We start from the raw sequence: 13,412 nt of genomic DNA, 5'->3' as shown, positions 1-13,412 counted from the left end.
CCAGCATTTGTTGTTTGTTGATTTATTGATGATAGCCATTCTGACCGGGGTGAGGTGGTATCTCATTGTGGTTTTTATTTGCATTTCCCTAATGCTAAGTGATGTTGAACATTTTTTCATATGCCTGTTGGCCATCTGACCATACTGTAGCTTTTATCATTATTATAGCACATACTCTTTCTACTTATAAAACAAGTTTGCTGTAAAAAGCATGTTGTGTTATGCTGGAAGCAGCAGCATGTGTCTTTTCTTGTTAACCATGTCTTCTGATTGCATCATTTTCTCTTATGTTTGATTTAATCTCATGTTGTTTTATAAATTTAGTGTAACCTACATGTCCAGTGTTTATAAAGTCCACAATCATGTACAGTGATGTTCTAGGCCTTGACATTCACTCACCCTCACTCACTGACTCACTCAGAGCAACTTCCAGTCCTGCAAGCTCCATTCATGATAAGTGCCCTGTACAGGTGTGCCATTTTTTATCTTTATACCATATTTTTACTCTATCTTTGCTATGTTCATATACACAAATCCCATGGTATTACAAGCCTACAGTATTCTGTGCAGTAACATGCTATTTCTCCATTTCAAAATCTTCTTTATTATCTTTGTGTGACCTAACATGTTACTTATGTAAAGCACTTTGAAATTATTCTTTGTTTGACCAACTTTGATTAGGCATTAATGAGTAAGGGGAAGTCTCAAGTTCAGAGCCTTTGAGAAGGCCACATAATGCTGAGATAAGGTAAACTTGCAGGAAGACTGTATCAGTGATCAAGTGCACTGGTCATTGGGATCTGGCCCCTTAATGGCCTTGGGTGTAACTTTACTTTGCCTCTTGGCGATTCTGAGAACAGAATGTCACATCTGTGTTTTATAAGTTGATACTGAAAATTCCTACAACAGTTTAGTTAATTACCATTATTAGAGCAAGACACTTTGATTCTGTGACTTAGGTGTAAATATCAATCTCATTATAGAATGTTTTGGCAGAAACTCGATATTCAAAATCTTACAAAAATAAAAGATGCGCTGTTTTGTTTTGTTTTTTAATTTTCAGCTACCTCTTTCTATTTCATTACTTCCAAAATTTAAATATTATGTACAGAACCAATTTTATAATGGTCAAAAATAAAAATTAAATTAAACAAACTTTAAAACCTGGAATGCTATTTTGTAATCAGATCGCGAAGAATGTTTTTGTTCTATATTTTAAGAGCAGTCTGAGCTCCAATTTTGATTTTAATTTAATTCAGGCAGACAAATTTAAAAGAAAAAGAATGTGGAGCTAATTTATCTCTTCCTGTGCAGGAAGGAAAAAAAAATGAAGGGAAAGGTCAGATCTGATGATTACAACATAAGAGATCATAAAAAAAAATAAAATAACAACTTGCACAAAAAAGGGAAGGAGAGAAAAAGAAACTATTCTGCCAATTCTTATTTTGCAATCTCCCGTTCATCTGTCTTTTCTCTCCAGTTTCACTGTTTTTCATCCAGGCTGAAATGGTTACTACTTTTGTCTCGGATCACAACAAGAAATTCAGAGCTTTACTGTCTCCAATTCTTTTTGCAAAACCTATCACTAGGCATAATCCCAACATGAAAAACTCCCAATAGTTCCTTTTTGCCCATAAAATAAGTTCAAATCTCTGTCCAATTTTATCTTTCACGATCCCAAATGTTAACCTATTTCTCCAGTCAGGCCTGTGAGCCCCTATTCCTTTGAATATGCTATTATATGTATTTCAGCACTCCCAGGCTTCTTCATATGAATCGATTGTCCAAATCTGTCCCCATCTTGAGCTCCCCTCTTTCTGAGCAATTTTGACATGTTACACTAGCATTAGTTTGTTGTTATTTTTTGTTTTGACTTTCTGCTCTGGGGAAGGTGCCATGCTTTACACGTGTCATTGCCATTTGCTCAGCACAGCACAGTCCCCCTGAATCTGGGGTAGAGAGCTGGACTTAACTCTGGTGTGGCCTTGCAGCTCCCACTCCAAGGAGGCCTGGCCAGGGAGGAGGATTACCAAGCATGGGCTCCCTGGTATTTATCCTTGAGATTTAATTAATCTTAAGAGTAGACTTCCATGAACCGGGGAAAATTAACAGATGGAGATTTCAAGAGACACCATCTCAGTCTTCACTACAATAGTTCTGGGTTAGAGCTGCTGTAAATATTTTTGGGAGAAGCCGATAGAAATAAAGAATAAAGAAATGAAGCAAAGGGAAGCTGGAAGTAAGACAGATGAGAGGATGTGAGGAAGGAAGATCCTACTTTGTATTTTGTAGGGTTGGATAAGAAAGTCCAGAGGGTTCTGTGAAAGTTCCTTTAGACAGGTCTACAATGATCTCACACTGTGTATCTAGTAAGGGTATTTCCCCTGCTCACTGAAAACCCCATTAAATCACCCTGACATTCATATTAGATGAATTAGTTACTGTATTATTATAGTTTATGTCCTGCTCTAAAGCATTTAAGGTGTATTAAAAACATTTAAAAGATGTATTAAATATAGTAAATTCACAAATTAGTATCAATTAGAAAACTAGCGTAGGGAGAGAAAAGTAGGTAAAGACCTCTCTGTAAACTAGCAGAGAGCTTCTGTCTCTCACACATAGCCTGTAAATCAGCAGTTCTCAACCTGTGGGTCGCGACTCCTTTGGGGGTCGAACGACCCTTTCACAGGGGTCACCTAAGACTATCGGAAAACAAAAAGATATTTACATTACGATTCATAACAGTAGCAAAATTACAGTTATAGAGTAGCAACGAAAATAATTTTATGGTTGGGGGTCACCACAACATGAGGAACTGTATTAAGGGGTCACGGCATTAGGAGGGTTGAGAACTGCTGCACTGGTTGTGAACAGCCCTTGTTTCTCATCATCCTCCTGCAGGCAGCAACACATCCTAGTGATCTTTCAAATGATTGAAAAGTCATGCCTGCAAAGGCGTTTACCTTCAGCAGCATGTTTTCCCAGGTCACAGCCAGTGAAACATTCAGCAGTTGGGCTGCCATCTTGTGTCAGGAGCCATCGATGGCCTAAATACTACTCAGGAGTGTCTTCTTTGCCAGGCCAGGCCTCCAACTCCAAAACCACCTTTATCAGCTTTCTCCTCTGAGAAGCAAACACCCAAGGCAGGATTAGACATCCAAGAGATTTATGGAGGAAATGCCTGTGAAGGATAAGGAGGAGGCAGCAGGCATAGGCAGGAAGAACCTCCAGACTGTAATGCAGGGTCTGACACCTGTGGAAAGAGGGGGAAGAAAGGAGGGGTGGAGAGGAAGAACCTCAGACTGTGGCACTGTCGCAAGAAAGTTTGTCCAAACTGAAGGGGAGGCCTGGAGCCAAAGCTACCGGTAACCATTAGAGGAGTCCCCCACCCCATCTCCCATAGCCTGGACTCTGTTAGTACCCTGCAGCCTGGGGAAGATGTGGTCACAGCAGGACCACAGTGGGGCTCCAGTGAAGTGGCAGTGGGGAATGTTAGTCAGCCGTGCTCCCCCAGCAGTGCATAGCCAAGGCTCCCTTACAGATGGTAAGGGCTGGCTTATGGGGTATGCGATCTCTGGCCTAAAGTCTTGTGTATTTGAATCTTTAGTGATTGTTGAACAGTCAGGATAATGAAAGTTTGGTGTTGTTTTGGGTTCTTACACATAGGTCAATATTACCTTTTGTAGCCTGGCTAACACATGACATTGAATGCTAATGCCAAGTATGCCTGTGTTTTACCAACAGATTCTCTCAGAGGTAGCAGGAGACATTTTAGAGTTCAATGTATCTCCAAGATCTTGAACATGGTGAGTAGCAGGATAGGTCATATGCAAAGTCAAAGCTGGGGGGTGGGGCAGGTTAGGCACTGATGAGGGAAAGTAAGCCGTAAATGTCAAAGAACACTGGTAGAAATATATATTACATATGAAACAAAGAAAATGATAAAGCATACTTTTAAAAAAGGAAATTATAGAAACGCAATGAACATATTAGAAACCATTACATTTGTAAAGCAATTTCTTTTTTAGTTTGGTTATATAAGAAGTCATAATCAGATTTCTGTGACATTAATAGGTAGCTTGATTTTTCTGCCTTTGAAGCTCCTTCATTATAATTGCATTAATTCCAATTTTAATCAGTTAACTGACAAATTTAAAATGTGCTGGAGGAATGTTCATGATACAATCTCCTCCCCCAAATAGTTACGTGATATTTCTGGGTTCTGCTACTTAGAACCAGCATTTTCCCAGAAATAGAAATTCGCTATGAATTAAGATTTTTGCGTCACACAATGGAAACTCCGCCTGGATATTCAAGACCAGTAAAGAGGATGCTCACGTTTCAATTTTTCCTTTATCCTTGTGTCATGTGAAGTTGCAAGGACATTTAGAGGGTTTCAAAGATGGAAGTTAGAAAAGTGAAATAATGGTAAAGTCTCTAAAGCTGTGACTAAAAAGCACTCTGCATCATGTGATAGAAAAATACAAGTCATTTTAGTTTTAAAACACAACTTTGAAGCCTGGAAGTAGTTAAAGATTGGAAAATGAAAGGATAGCTTTCCCCTTTCATTTTTAAAATGAGTTAAGAAATGAATTCTAGAGAATGAAGAAAAGCAAGGTTATCATAAACTTCAGAACCAGGGAAGATGAAATTAAAGGTGCAGACAGGCAAACACTGCAACCAAAGAATAAGGGAGGAGAAGGCCGGCTCTTGCCTGAGAGTCAGCGCTGTTTCTCTACCCAAACTGCTGAAATTGGAGAACTAGGAACAAAGATGTCCTTGGGGCAGCTGGTCCAACATGAGCAATCTGAAGGTGATTATTCAATCTGCGGGCAAAGTCATCTGAAATAATAACTATATGTCAGAAATGATAGGCTCTCTGTGTCACAAAGGAAGCAAAGACGTCGATTAGTGGGATAAGAGCACTGGTTTTCTTTCCTGGTTAGACAGAGTAAGTTATGCCCACGTTCTCATTTGCTATCCATTTATGGGGTGAACGTATATGGTCGGCGAGAGCGCTGAGAGTCTGGGACCCAGCTTCGTTCTTTTGTGGGGAGAGGAATGGACCGTAGATGGAGCCTAGCTTCCTTGATGATACACCTACCGGCTCACAGATCCTTTGGGGAAAGGCTGTGAATATTTTATCTTTTTCTCTCTCATCCTCCTCTGTCTCCTCACTTTGTACTGTGTACAGTCAGTCATTGTCTCATATCTGTTTAATTCATGTGAGAGAAGGTGGGGGGAATCACAGGGAAATGTCTGGTCTGATCTTGTTTTGCAGATGAAGAACCTGAGTGGTTTGTTGTTGAGTAACTTGCCCACCATCACATGGTTAGTCCTAGAAGTGTTAGCAAAGTGTCTGCTTATCGGTTATATATCATTTCTAAAAGAAAAGAAGGTGGGAGCTTTGGTTGAATTAAAAAGGAGACCTTTCATTGTTGTGTGGTATACATATTAAATATTCCTATGCCTGCAGGACCATTAATAAGCAAATCAAGTAGGTATTGGCACAAAAGGACTTACATCTGAAGCAAAGAAGAGCTTTCACTCCATTTTAGCCTTCACTAGCAATATTTCTTGAAAAACTTATTACCAAAGGAAAATATCACTGAATGAATAGTGAGAAACACGAAGATGTATTTTGTTAAAAAAGTATTTTATTGAAAATGAATTCAGGATGTGAAAACTTTATTAGAGCTTATATTGTCTTCTTCAACTTGCCTAGAATTAGATTTGACAACCCTGTGTATTAATTTATGCTTGTTAATTATTAGAACTTAATGAAATTCTTCTGAAATAATATTAGAACTTCTCATTTTGAAGTATGGCATTTTCAAGCCTGCTTCGTTTTTTATCTGTCCTTATTAAACAAGAAGTGAACTAATCCTTCAAATCATTTCTTTCTGTCTATTGATATATACTTGTTTGTAATAAAAGTTATTTTTTCTCTAAACAATGTATCCAAATTTTTATATATATATATATATATATATATATGTTACAATAATTATAAATCCATATTAAATATTAGGTGAATATGAGTGAACATGGAAGGGAACCATCATTTATGTCTGCTAAGCATGTATATGTTTACATTTATACGTACTGTGTTCCATTCTCTGTCCTAGGTTCATTATAGGTATAATTTAATTTACTCTTTACAACAACACTTTTGTGTGTGTTATTATCTCCATTTTATAGATGAAGAAACTGGGGCTGACATAAGGTAAATAGGTTGCTTCAGATCACTCATCTAGGGAGAGAAAGTCTCTTTGTTAAAAGGTCTTTCTGCTTCCCTAGTTCATATGCCTTTCACTAGGCCAAAAAATGTAAATGGGAACTGAAAAGAAACAAAGAGATAAAATTATGAGTACTAAAAAAATCAGGTCCTGATAACCAAAAGATAACTCCTTTAAAACATACGACTTTCAACTTCCTATACTTCACAATAACTTCTCTTTCTATTTATTTCCCCTTCTCTCCATGATATTAATTATCTTTTTCCCATCACCATGGATGGGTTCATTTAGAGCAGCTGATAGACAAGACAAGAGAATAACAGGATCTAAGGGCAATTAGGTCCTCATCCATGAAAGACAAGTTCGGAGAGAAATAGACCGGATGAAAATGAGTATCACACATTATGGAGAAACTTAGCAGCTGTCATAATGGTAAAAGGAATGACCAGAGTGGAGGTAGGAGGTTGGAAATTTATATTTATGTGTCTATCCACTCATACTAAATAATTTACATTTTTGTTTTTATTGGATGGACCATTGGAAAAAAATGAGATTGGTTGTGCTCTATCAATTTTGTTGCCAAATCAGATTAGATGGTATCAGAAAAGAAGATAAAGCACCTTCAAGGTCTATAGTTCCTTGTCAGTAACATGCTGATTTTTAATGTTCTCTTACAAGTAAATTACCATGGTTCAAAAAACGAGAGAAATTGGATGACTTCATGTTAGAGTAAACGCAGAAGGACACTATCAGTGAGTCTGAAAGGTGAAGGATAAAGTTGAACAGAAGATATGAGACCATATCTGTGTATGCTGTGGTTTGTAAGAACAGCAATGAAATCTAAATGTAGATGGGAAGGAGTCTTGCGTAATGGCTGAGGGGTCTCTGCAGCAACTCCACTCTGCCCGTTGTGTTGAGAATGACCTTGGGAATGTTGCTTAACCTTTCTGGCTGCAATTTCCTCATCCAAAAGTGGGGTAAATCATAATAATTGTGATAATCAAATGAGCTAATTCATGTTAAGTCTTAGGACAGTGCCAGGCATATAATACATGCTTGATAAATGTTAGTCATTTTTATTAAGATCAGGAGGAAGCAGTGCAGGAAAACACAGGCCTTTGCCATACCGTGAGAAATTAACAGGCAGGGAGAAGCCTTTCCTGAGAGCTGATGCATTTACACATTCCTGTTTTATTTTATTTCCCATCCAGAGTCACTGCATAGATTGAGAATAAAAGGATCTAAACAGTTGATGGCTCAGTGAATTAAGCGTATTGGTCTTTCAGAATATGTCCATTTCAGGGCTTTATTTGAAAAAAATGAAATTACTATAATTAACTAAAGGTAAATTGCTTTTCAAAGTAATATCTGTTTACTGTAATAGTAAAAACAAACCTTATCACTTTGAGAGTGCTTTTAGTACTGAGGGGTGTTTATTTAAATACACATACACCACCACCACCACCACACTTATTCTTTTCACAGTGTCCTGTAGAGCGGTAATTGGATTCAACTGTAAATGTAAATTCTTCTCAGGGGACATGTTGATACTGGCCAAACCTTCTAATAAAATTAAACTTTTATTTGTGTTCCTATGGTCATTATTTATGGGACTTTTGGAACTATACGATTAATAAATCACTGTCCAAAGACCCACTTTGCCATTATCCACACGAAGCTACCATCCACATGCACGTTTTTTGGCTGCATGCTGATAAGGGAAAAATGATCTTTTGGTAAATCTTGTAAAGACATAAAAAAAGAATATTACTTGGGCTTCTGCAGTTAGAAACCAACCTAGGTTTGATTTTAAGAAATTGAGTTGATTGACTTTTGAGGTCCTTGTGTTGCCTGGTTTTGCATCTGTTTACTCCAAGACAATAATAACAGGATACTCTATGGAAAACTAGTTCACATGTTCATTTTTCATTGAGTACTGCTTATGGCACATAATTTGATATGTATCTTTTGTGTGTGTGAAAATATTCTGTGCGTTTATAATGAAAACCTTATGTATATGAAGAAGGAAGAAAGAGAATTTGACTGGAATTAGGAACCCAACCACTTCCATCATGCCTCCTGCTATCTCCCAATTCTAACCATCACCACCTCTGGCCAGGATTATTGCAACGGTTGCGACAAGGGACCTCTCTTTGTACCCTTCTCCCTTATGCTCTCTTCTCAGTACAGCTTCCTCTGCTTCAAACCTCCCGTGTAACTCAGAGTAAAGCTCAAAGGCTGTACCATTGGACCCCTGTGACCCCTGACCTCTTCTCTTGCTCTCATCGCCCCGCCCCTTTAGCCATATTGGCTCTGTTGCAATTTCTGCTCTCTGCAGCACTATTCCCGTAGATATCCATGTGGTTTACCCCCTCACACCCTTCAGGTCTTTATCGAAGTGCCACCTTACCAAATAAACCTTCCCTGTCCACCCTGTGTATAATACCAAGCCCTGCATCCCAACATCCTTTACCTTCTTAATCCAGGGTGATATTTCTCCATAGCAACGGTCAGCATACATCAGAGTCTCCATTCATTCATTTATTGACCCTCCTGTCCAGCTAGAATATAAATACTCTGTTGGCAAGGACTGTGTTTTATTCACTGTTCTGTTTTCAGTAATTAAGTAGTGCTTGGCCAAAAGAAGAGGCACTACAATATTTTTTCAGTGAATGTTTGAAACCTTGTCCCTTATTCTAGAAAGTGGAATGAAGCCAATTATTTCCTCCTGGCTTAATTTTTCCCGGTGAGATGGAGCTGATTGTTATATATTCTTCATCATTTAGAAGGGCAGTAAGGTCTTGAGTAGAGGTGTGCAATGCTTACTCTTTAAGTGCTATTAAGTTCTCGTTCTAGTAGGGGTTCTAATAGTGAAGGACAACTTGGTAGTATCTATTAAAATTTTAAAAATGGCATATATTCTATGACTCAGTATCTCTAATTCCTGGAAACATCTATAGAATATGCTTGGAGGCATGCAAAAGGATTTTCACTGTACTGTTATTGTTTGTCATACATTGACTAAAGAAATTATAGAATTACAACACTATGGAATACTATGCAGCAAAAAAAAAACAGTTGAAAATAAATGAGGACTTATATTTATTTCTTTTTTCTTTTATAGTTTATGTATATACTTGTATTGTACATTTATTTATATTTATGTTTTTATTTATTCATTTTTATTGATCTATATTTATATAACACATTTATTTTATTTACATTTATGTTATTTTTATATTTCTATTTATATATTTTTTCTTTTATATTTCTATTTATATATTTTTTCTTTTATATTTCTATTTTATGTTCTAAATATATATGAAATAGTAAAAATAGTTTTCTCTACATATATGTATATAAATTTGTCTTCTTCTAATCTCATTGTTTGCTTACCTAATCCAAATATATTCTTCCTTTCCTCTCTCATTTTTCCCCATTTCTTTTCATATTTTTTCCTTTCCTTTTGCATCTATGTCCAAATTCAGACCCCCTAAAATTGTCATACAATGCAGTGAAACAAATATATTATTTCTTGTATTTACTAAAATACAATAAAGTTTCTGTGCTTAATTTTCTAAGTCAGAATGCCACAGTTCATATTTCTATGCCTAGAACAACAACAAAAAAGAACAATAACAACAATAAAATATTTACATTTGTGTGAAATCCCAGTTTTATTTCTCCTGTGGGCCTTGATTGAAAGAAAAAAAATCCTGTAACTGATTTATGCCCTTTTCTCCTTCTTCCTGAACTGCCTTAATACATAACCAACAAGCAAGCAAAGTTCAGGAAGAGAAATTAAACAGTAGGCATGTTAACAAAGAGAATTTATGCAAAGATCTAAATCAGTTTATTTGGAGGTGATAATTCAAACCATATGTTGCTGCCAGAGATTTCAAGTGTATTTATAAATTTCTAATTTTTCAAGCTATCCTGATTCTGTTCATATAAATATTAATTTATTCAATGCTTATTTATTTAATTTTATGTATCTCTAGTTGTTTTGTATGCTAGGGAAACAACAGAAAGAAAAAAAAACCCTGCCCTTTTCTTCAGAAGAGTGAAAACAGTGGATATGATGAGTGATTAGTATGTATTATGTTATTTGAAGGCCATCTATGCTGTGGGGAAAAATAAAGTACAGTCATGGGGATAGAAACAGGGAAGGAGTGTGGTTGTTGCAGCTTCTGCCATCACATGGCCTTCAAGAAAACGGAAGATATTGAAGGGAGTAAAGGAGGAGGCAGAACATGCTGTATTCTTTTGAGAGATGGAACTCAGAAATTACAGCTATTTTTAAATTAAATTTTATTGGGGTGACAATTGTTAGCAAAATTACATAGGTTTCAGGTGTACAATTTGGTAATACATCCTCTATATATCACATTGTGTGTTCACCACCCCCAGAGTCAGTTCTCCTTCCATCACCACATATTAGACCCCCTTTATCCTCATCTACCACCCCCCACCCCACTTTCCCCTCTGGTAACCACTAAACTATTGTTTGTGTCTATGAGTTTTGTTTCTTCATTTGTTTTTCTTGTTCTTTTGTTGTCTTCAGTTTTATATACCACATATCAGTGAAATCATATGGCTCTCTACTTTTTCTGTCTGACGTATTTTGCTTAGCATTATCTCAGGATCTATCCATTTTCACTCACATTTTCTTGGCCAGAACCCAGTCACATGGCCACATCTGGCACAAAGGAAGGCTGGAAGGTACTGTCTTCAGTTGTGTGACTATATCCCTTGCTGAAACTCCTATTACTATAGAAAAGGAGAATAGAGATTGAGGGGTTAATTAGTAGTCTTTGCTGCAGTCAGTAAATGCTTTCACAAAAAAGGGACAAGGGTGGGAAGGAAAAGGAATAAATAAATACATTTTAAATAAATACATTATTTAATGTATTTCAATAAATACATTTATTGAAAACGTACCTATTACCTGTGCTAATTTTAAACAGGATATTTCAAAGAGAGGGTTAAAAATCCGTATTGTTTGGTTAACTCGACACCAGAGGTCTGGAAACATTATGTGTAAATAATATAGAAACACCTCTCTCCCCTCTCCATCGTGTCTTAAGGAACATTGCTTCAATCAGAAATTCTTTCTCTCTTCCACTGAGCGTACCAGAGCCTGAGACTGTAACCCTCTTATGCGCGGTTTTGCTTTCCATGGTTTTAGTTACCCATGATCAACCACTTATGAAAATATTAAATGAAAAATTCCAGAAATAAACAATTTATGAGTTTTACATTGCATGTTATTCTGAGCAATGTTATGAAATCTTGCACCGTCCTGCTCTGACCTGCCCAGGAGGTGAATCATCCCTTTGTAGCATATCCACTCCATGTATGCTTCCGTCCGTTAGTCACTCAGCAGCTATCTCCGTTATCACTCAACTGTCTGGGTATCACAGTGCTTGTGTTCAAGTCACCCTTACAGTAGCCTAAGGCTAGGTCACAATGCCTGTGTCATTCACCACACTTCATCTCATTAGGTATTCACTGTAACATCTCATATCATCACAAAAAGGATGAGGACAGTACAATTATTATACGTTGAAAGAGAGAGAGAGACCACATTCACATAACTTTTATTACAGTATATTGTTATAATTGTTCTATTTTATTATTAGTTGTTGTGCTTAATTTATAAATTAAACTTTATCATAGCTATGTATGTATAGGAAAAAACATAGTATATGGAGGGTTTAGTGCTATCCTTGGTTTCAAGCATACCCTGGGGTCTTAGAACATATCCCCCATGGATATGGGGGGACTACTGGGTTCAAAGGAATCATAACACCAGATGTAGAATTAAGTTTTGTGTTCTAACCCCCTTTAATTCTTCATGGATAATTACATTTGTCACAACTCTTCTCTAGAAATATTGGCTAGACAGAGTAAAACAGCAGTCAGTACACACACACACACACACACACACACACACACACACACACACCCTTTTCAATATACGGATACCATGGAATTAGTATAAATTATATTTAGAGATATCTTAAATACTAAGTTATCAGGTTCTGAGTATGTGCTAACATTTAATAAATTATGTGATACAATAAATTCACGTTATTAGATTTGGCTACATATTAAAATTTTAGCATATTTACTCACAGCTGGACTTAATTTTTCTTTTTTATTTTGCTAGCATTTTAGTTATATAATAAATTGTAGTGGCCATAATCAAGCAAATCTGTAATTTGATTTCTTTGTAAATATCATGTTTTCTATTTTCTCAAATATCCAGATGTCTCCTTTTCTCTCTGTCAACTTGCCAAATTAACTGCATCCATTCAATGAGATACCAAAGTGGACTTTTATAAATGTTGTTCTTACTCCTGTTAATGCTATTTAATTTATTATCAAATATTAACATAATTATAATCTTTCTAGCACCCTGAGTCTTTTTTGTTGGTTACCTTTTTCTCTCCAAACTTAAAAATTTGCATTTGACATCAAGGTTGTCATTTCTAACACCCTTGGAAATCTTGCATGGAAGCAAAGGGCTGATCTAGGTTTAGAAATCATGTCGTAAAAGTCATGACGCATTTTTGCAACGAAAAACATAGAAAAAACACGTCATGACTTTTCCGACAACCCAGTACTTGGGAAATGAACGACATTTGTGACTCTGCTGTCTAGTCTGTAATGTTATGGTTTTGTCTGTCCCTGAAAGGTTAGGGATCATGACTCCAAACATGTGAGAGCTTTACTGAAGGCAGCGCCTGTTTCTCTCTCTCTTTTAATTGTTTCATTCTTTTTTTCAGTAAGATCATGCTCTTCATGTCTCTTATTGGCTTACCTTGTTCAGATCTTTCTCCCTCCCTCTGTCCTTCCCTCGCTTGCTCCCTCTCCACCTTCCTTACTTTCTTCCTTTCTCCTTCCATCCATCCTTATTCTTCTAATTGTGTCTAATTTCATTCTAAAGACTAGGACTACTGTACTCTCAGTGTACAAACTCAAAACAAAACAAGTCTTCAGGAATAGGTGGATTAAAATCTGTTTGGCTACCTTGCATTAAATCCCTTGAAGTTACGATGGCTCTATTTTACTAATTTCAATTGTCTCTACATACATTTGAAAAATAGATAACTTGTACATGAGACAGGTTATTTATTTAGTCTTGAGACAGTGCTTCGTTTGAAGATT

General features: G+C 36.6%; 1 long non-coding RNA gene across 1 annotated transcript in view; it reads left to right on the top strand.

Annotated features, from left to right (window-relative positions):
• LOC109392508 (uncharacterized) overlaps positions 1-3,800 on the top strand; it is a 27,206-nt gene extending 23,406 nt beyond the window's left edge. The window contains exon 3 of the long non-coding RNA XR_002126069.1: positions 3,745-3,800. This is a non-coding gene — a long non-coding RNA (uncharacterized LOC109392508). The remainder of the gene's footprint in view (positions 1-3,744) is intronic.
• The last annotated feature ends 9,612 nt before the right edge of the window (positions 3,801-13,412 follow it).

This window comes from Hipposideros armiger, unplaced genomic scaffold (genome assembly GCF_001890085.2).
Source record: "Hipposideros armiger isolate ML-2016 unplaced genomic scaffold, ASM189008v1 scaffold_333, whole genome shotgun sequence".
NCBI classification, from domain to species: domain Eukaryota; kingdom Metazoa; phylum Chordata; class Mammalia; order Chiroptera; family Hipposideridae; genus Hipposideros; species Hipposideros armiger.
Note: the sequence above shows the minus strand (reverse complement) of the source record. Positions and strands in the feature narration are given on the sequence as shown.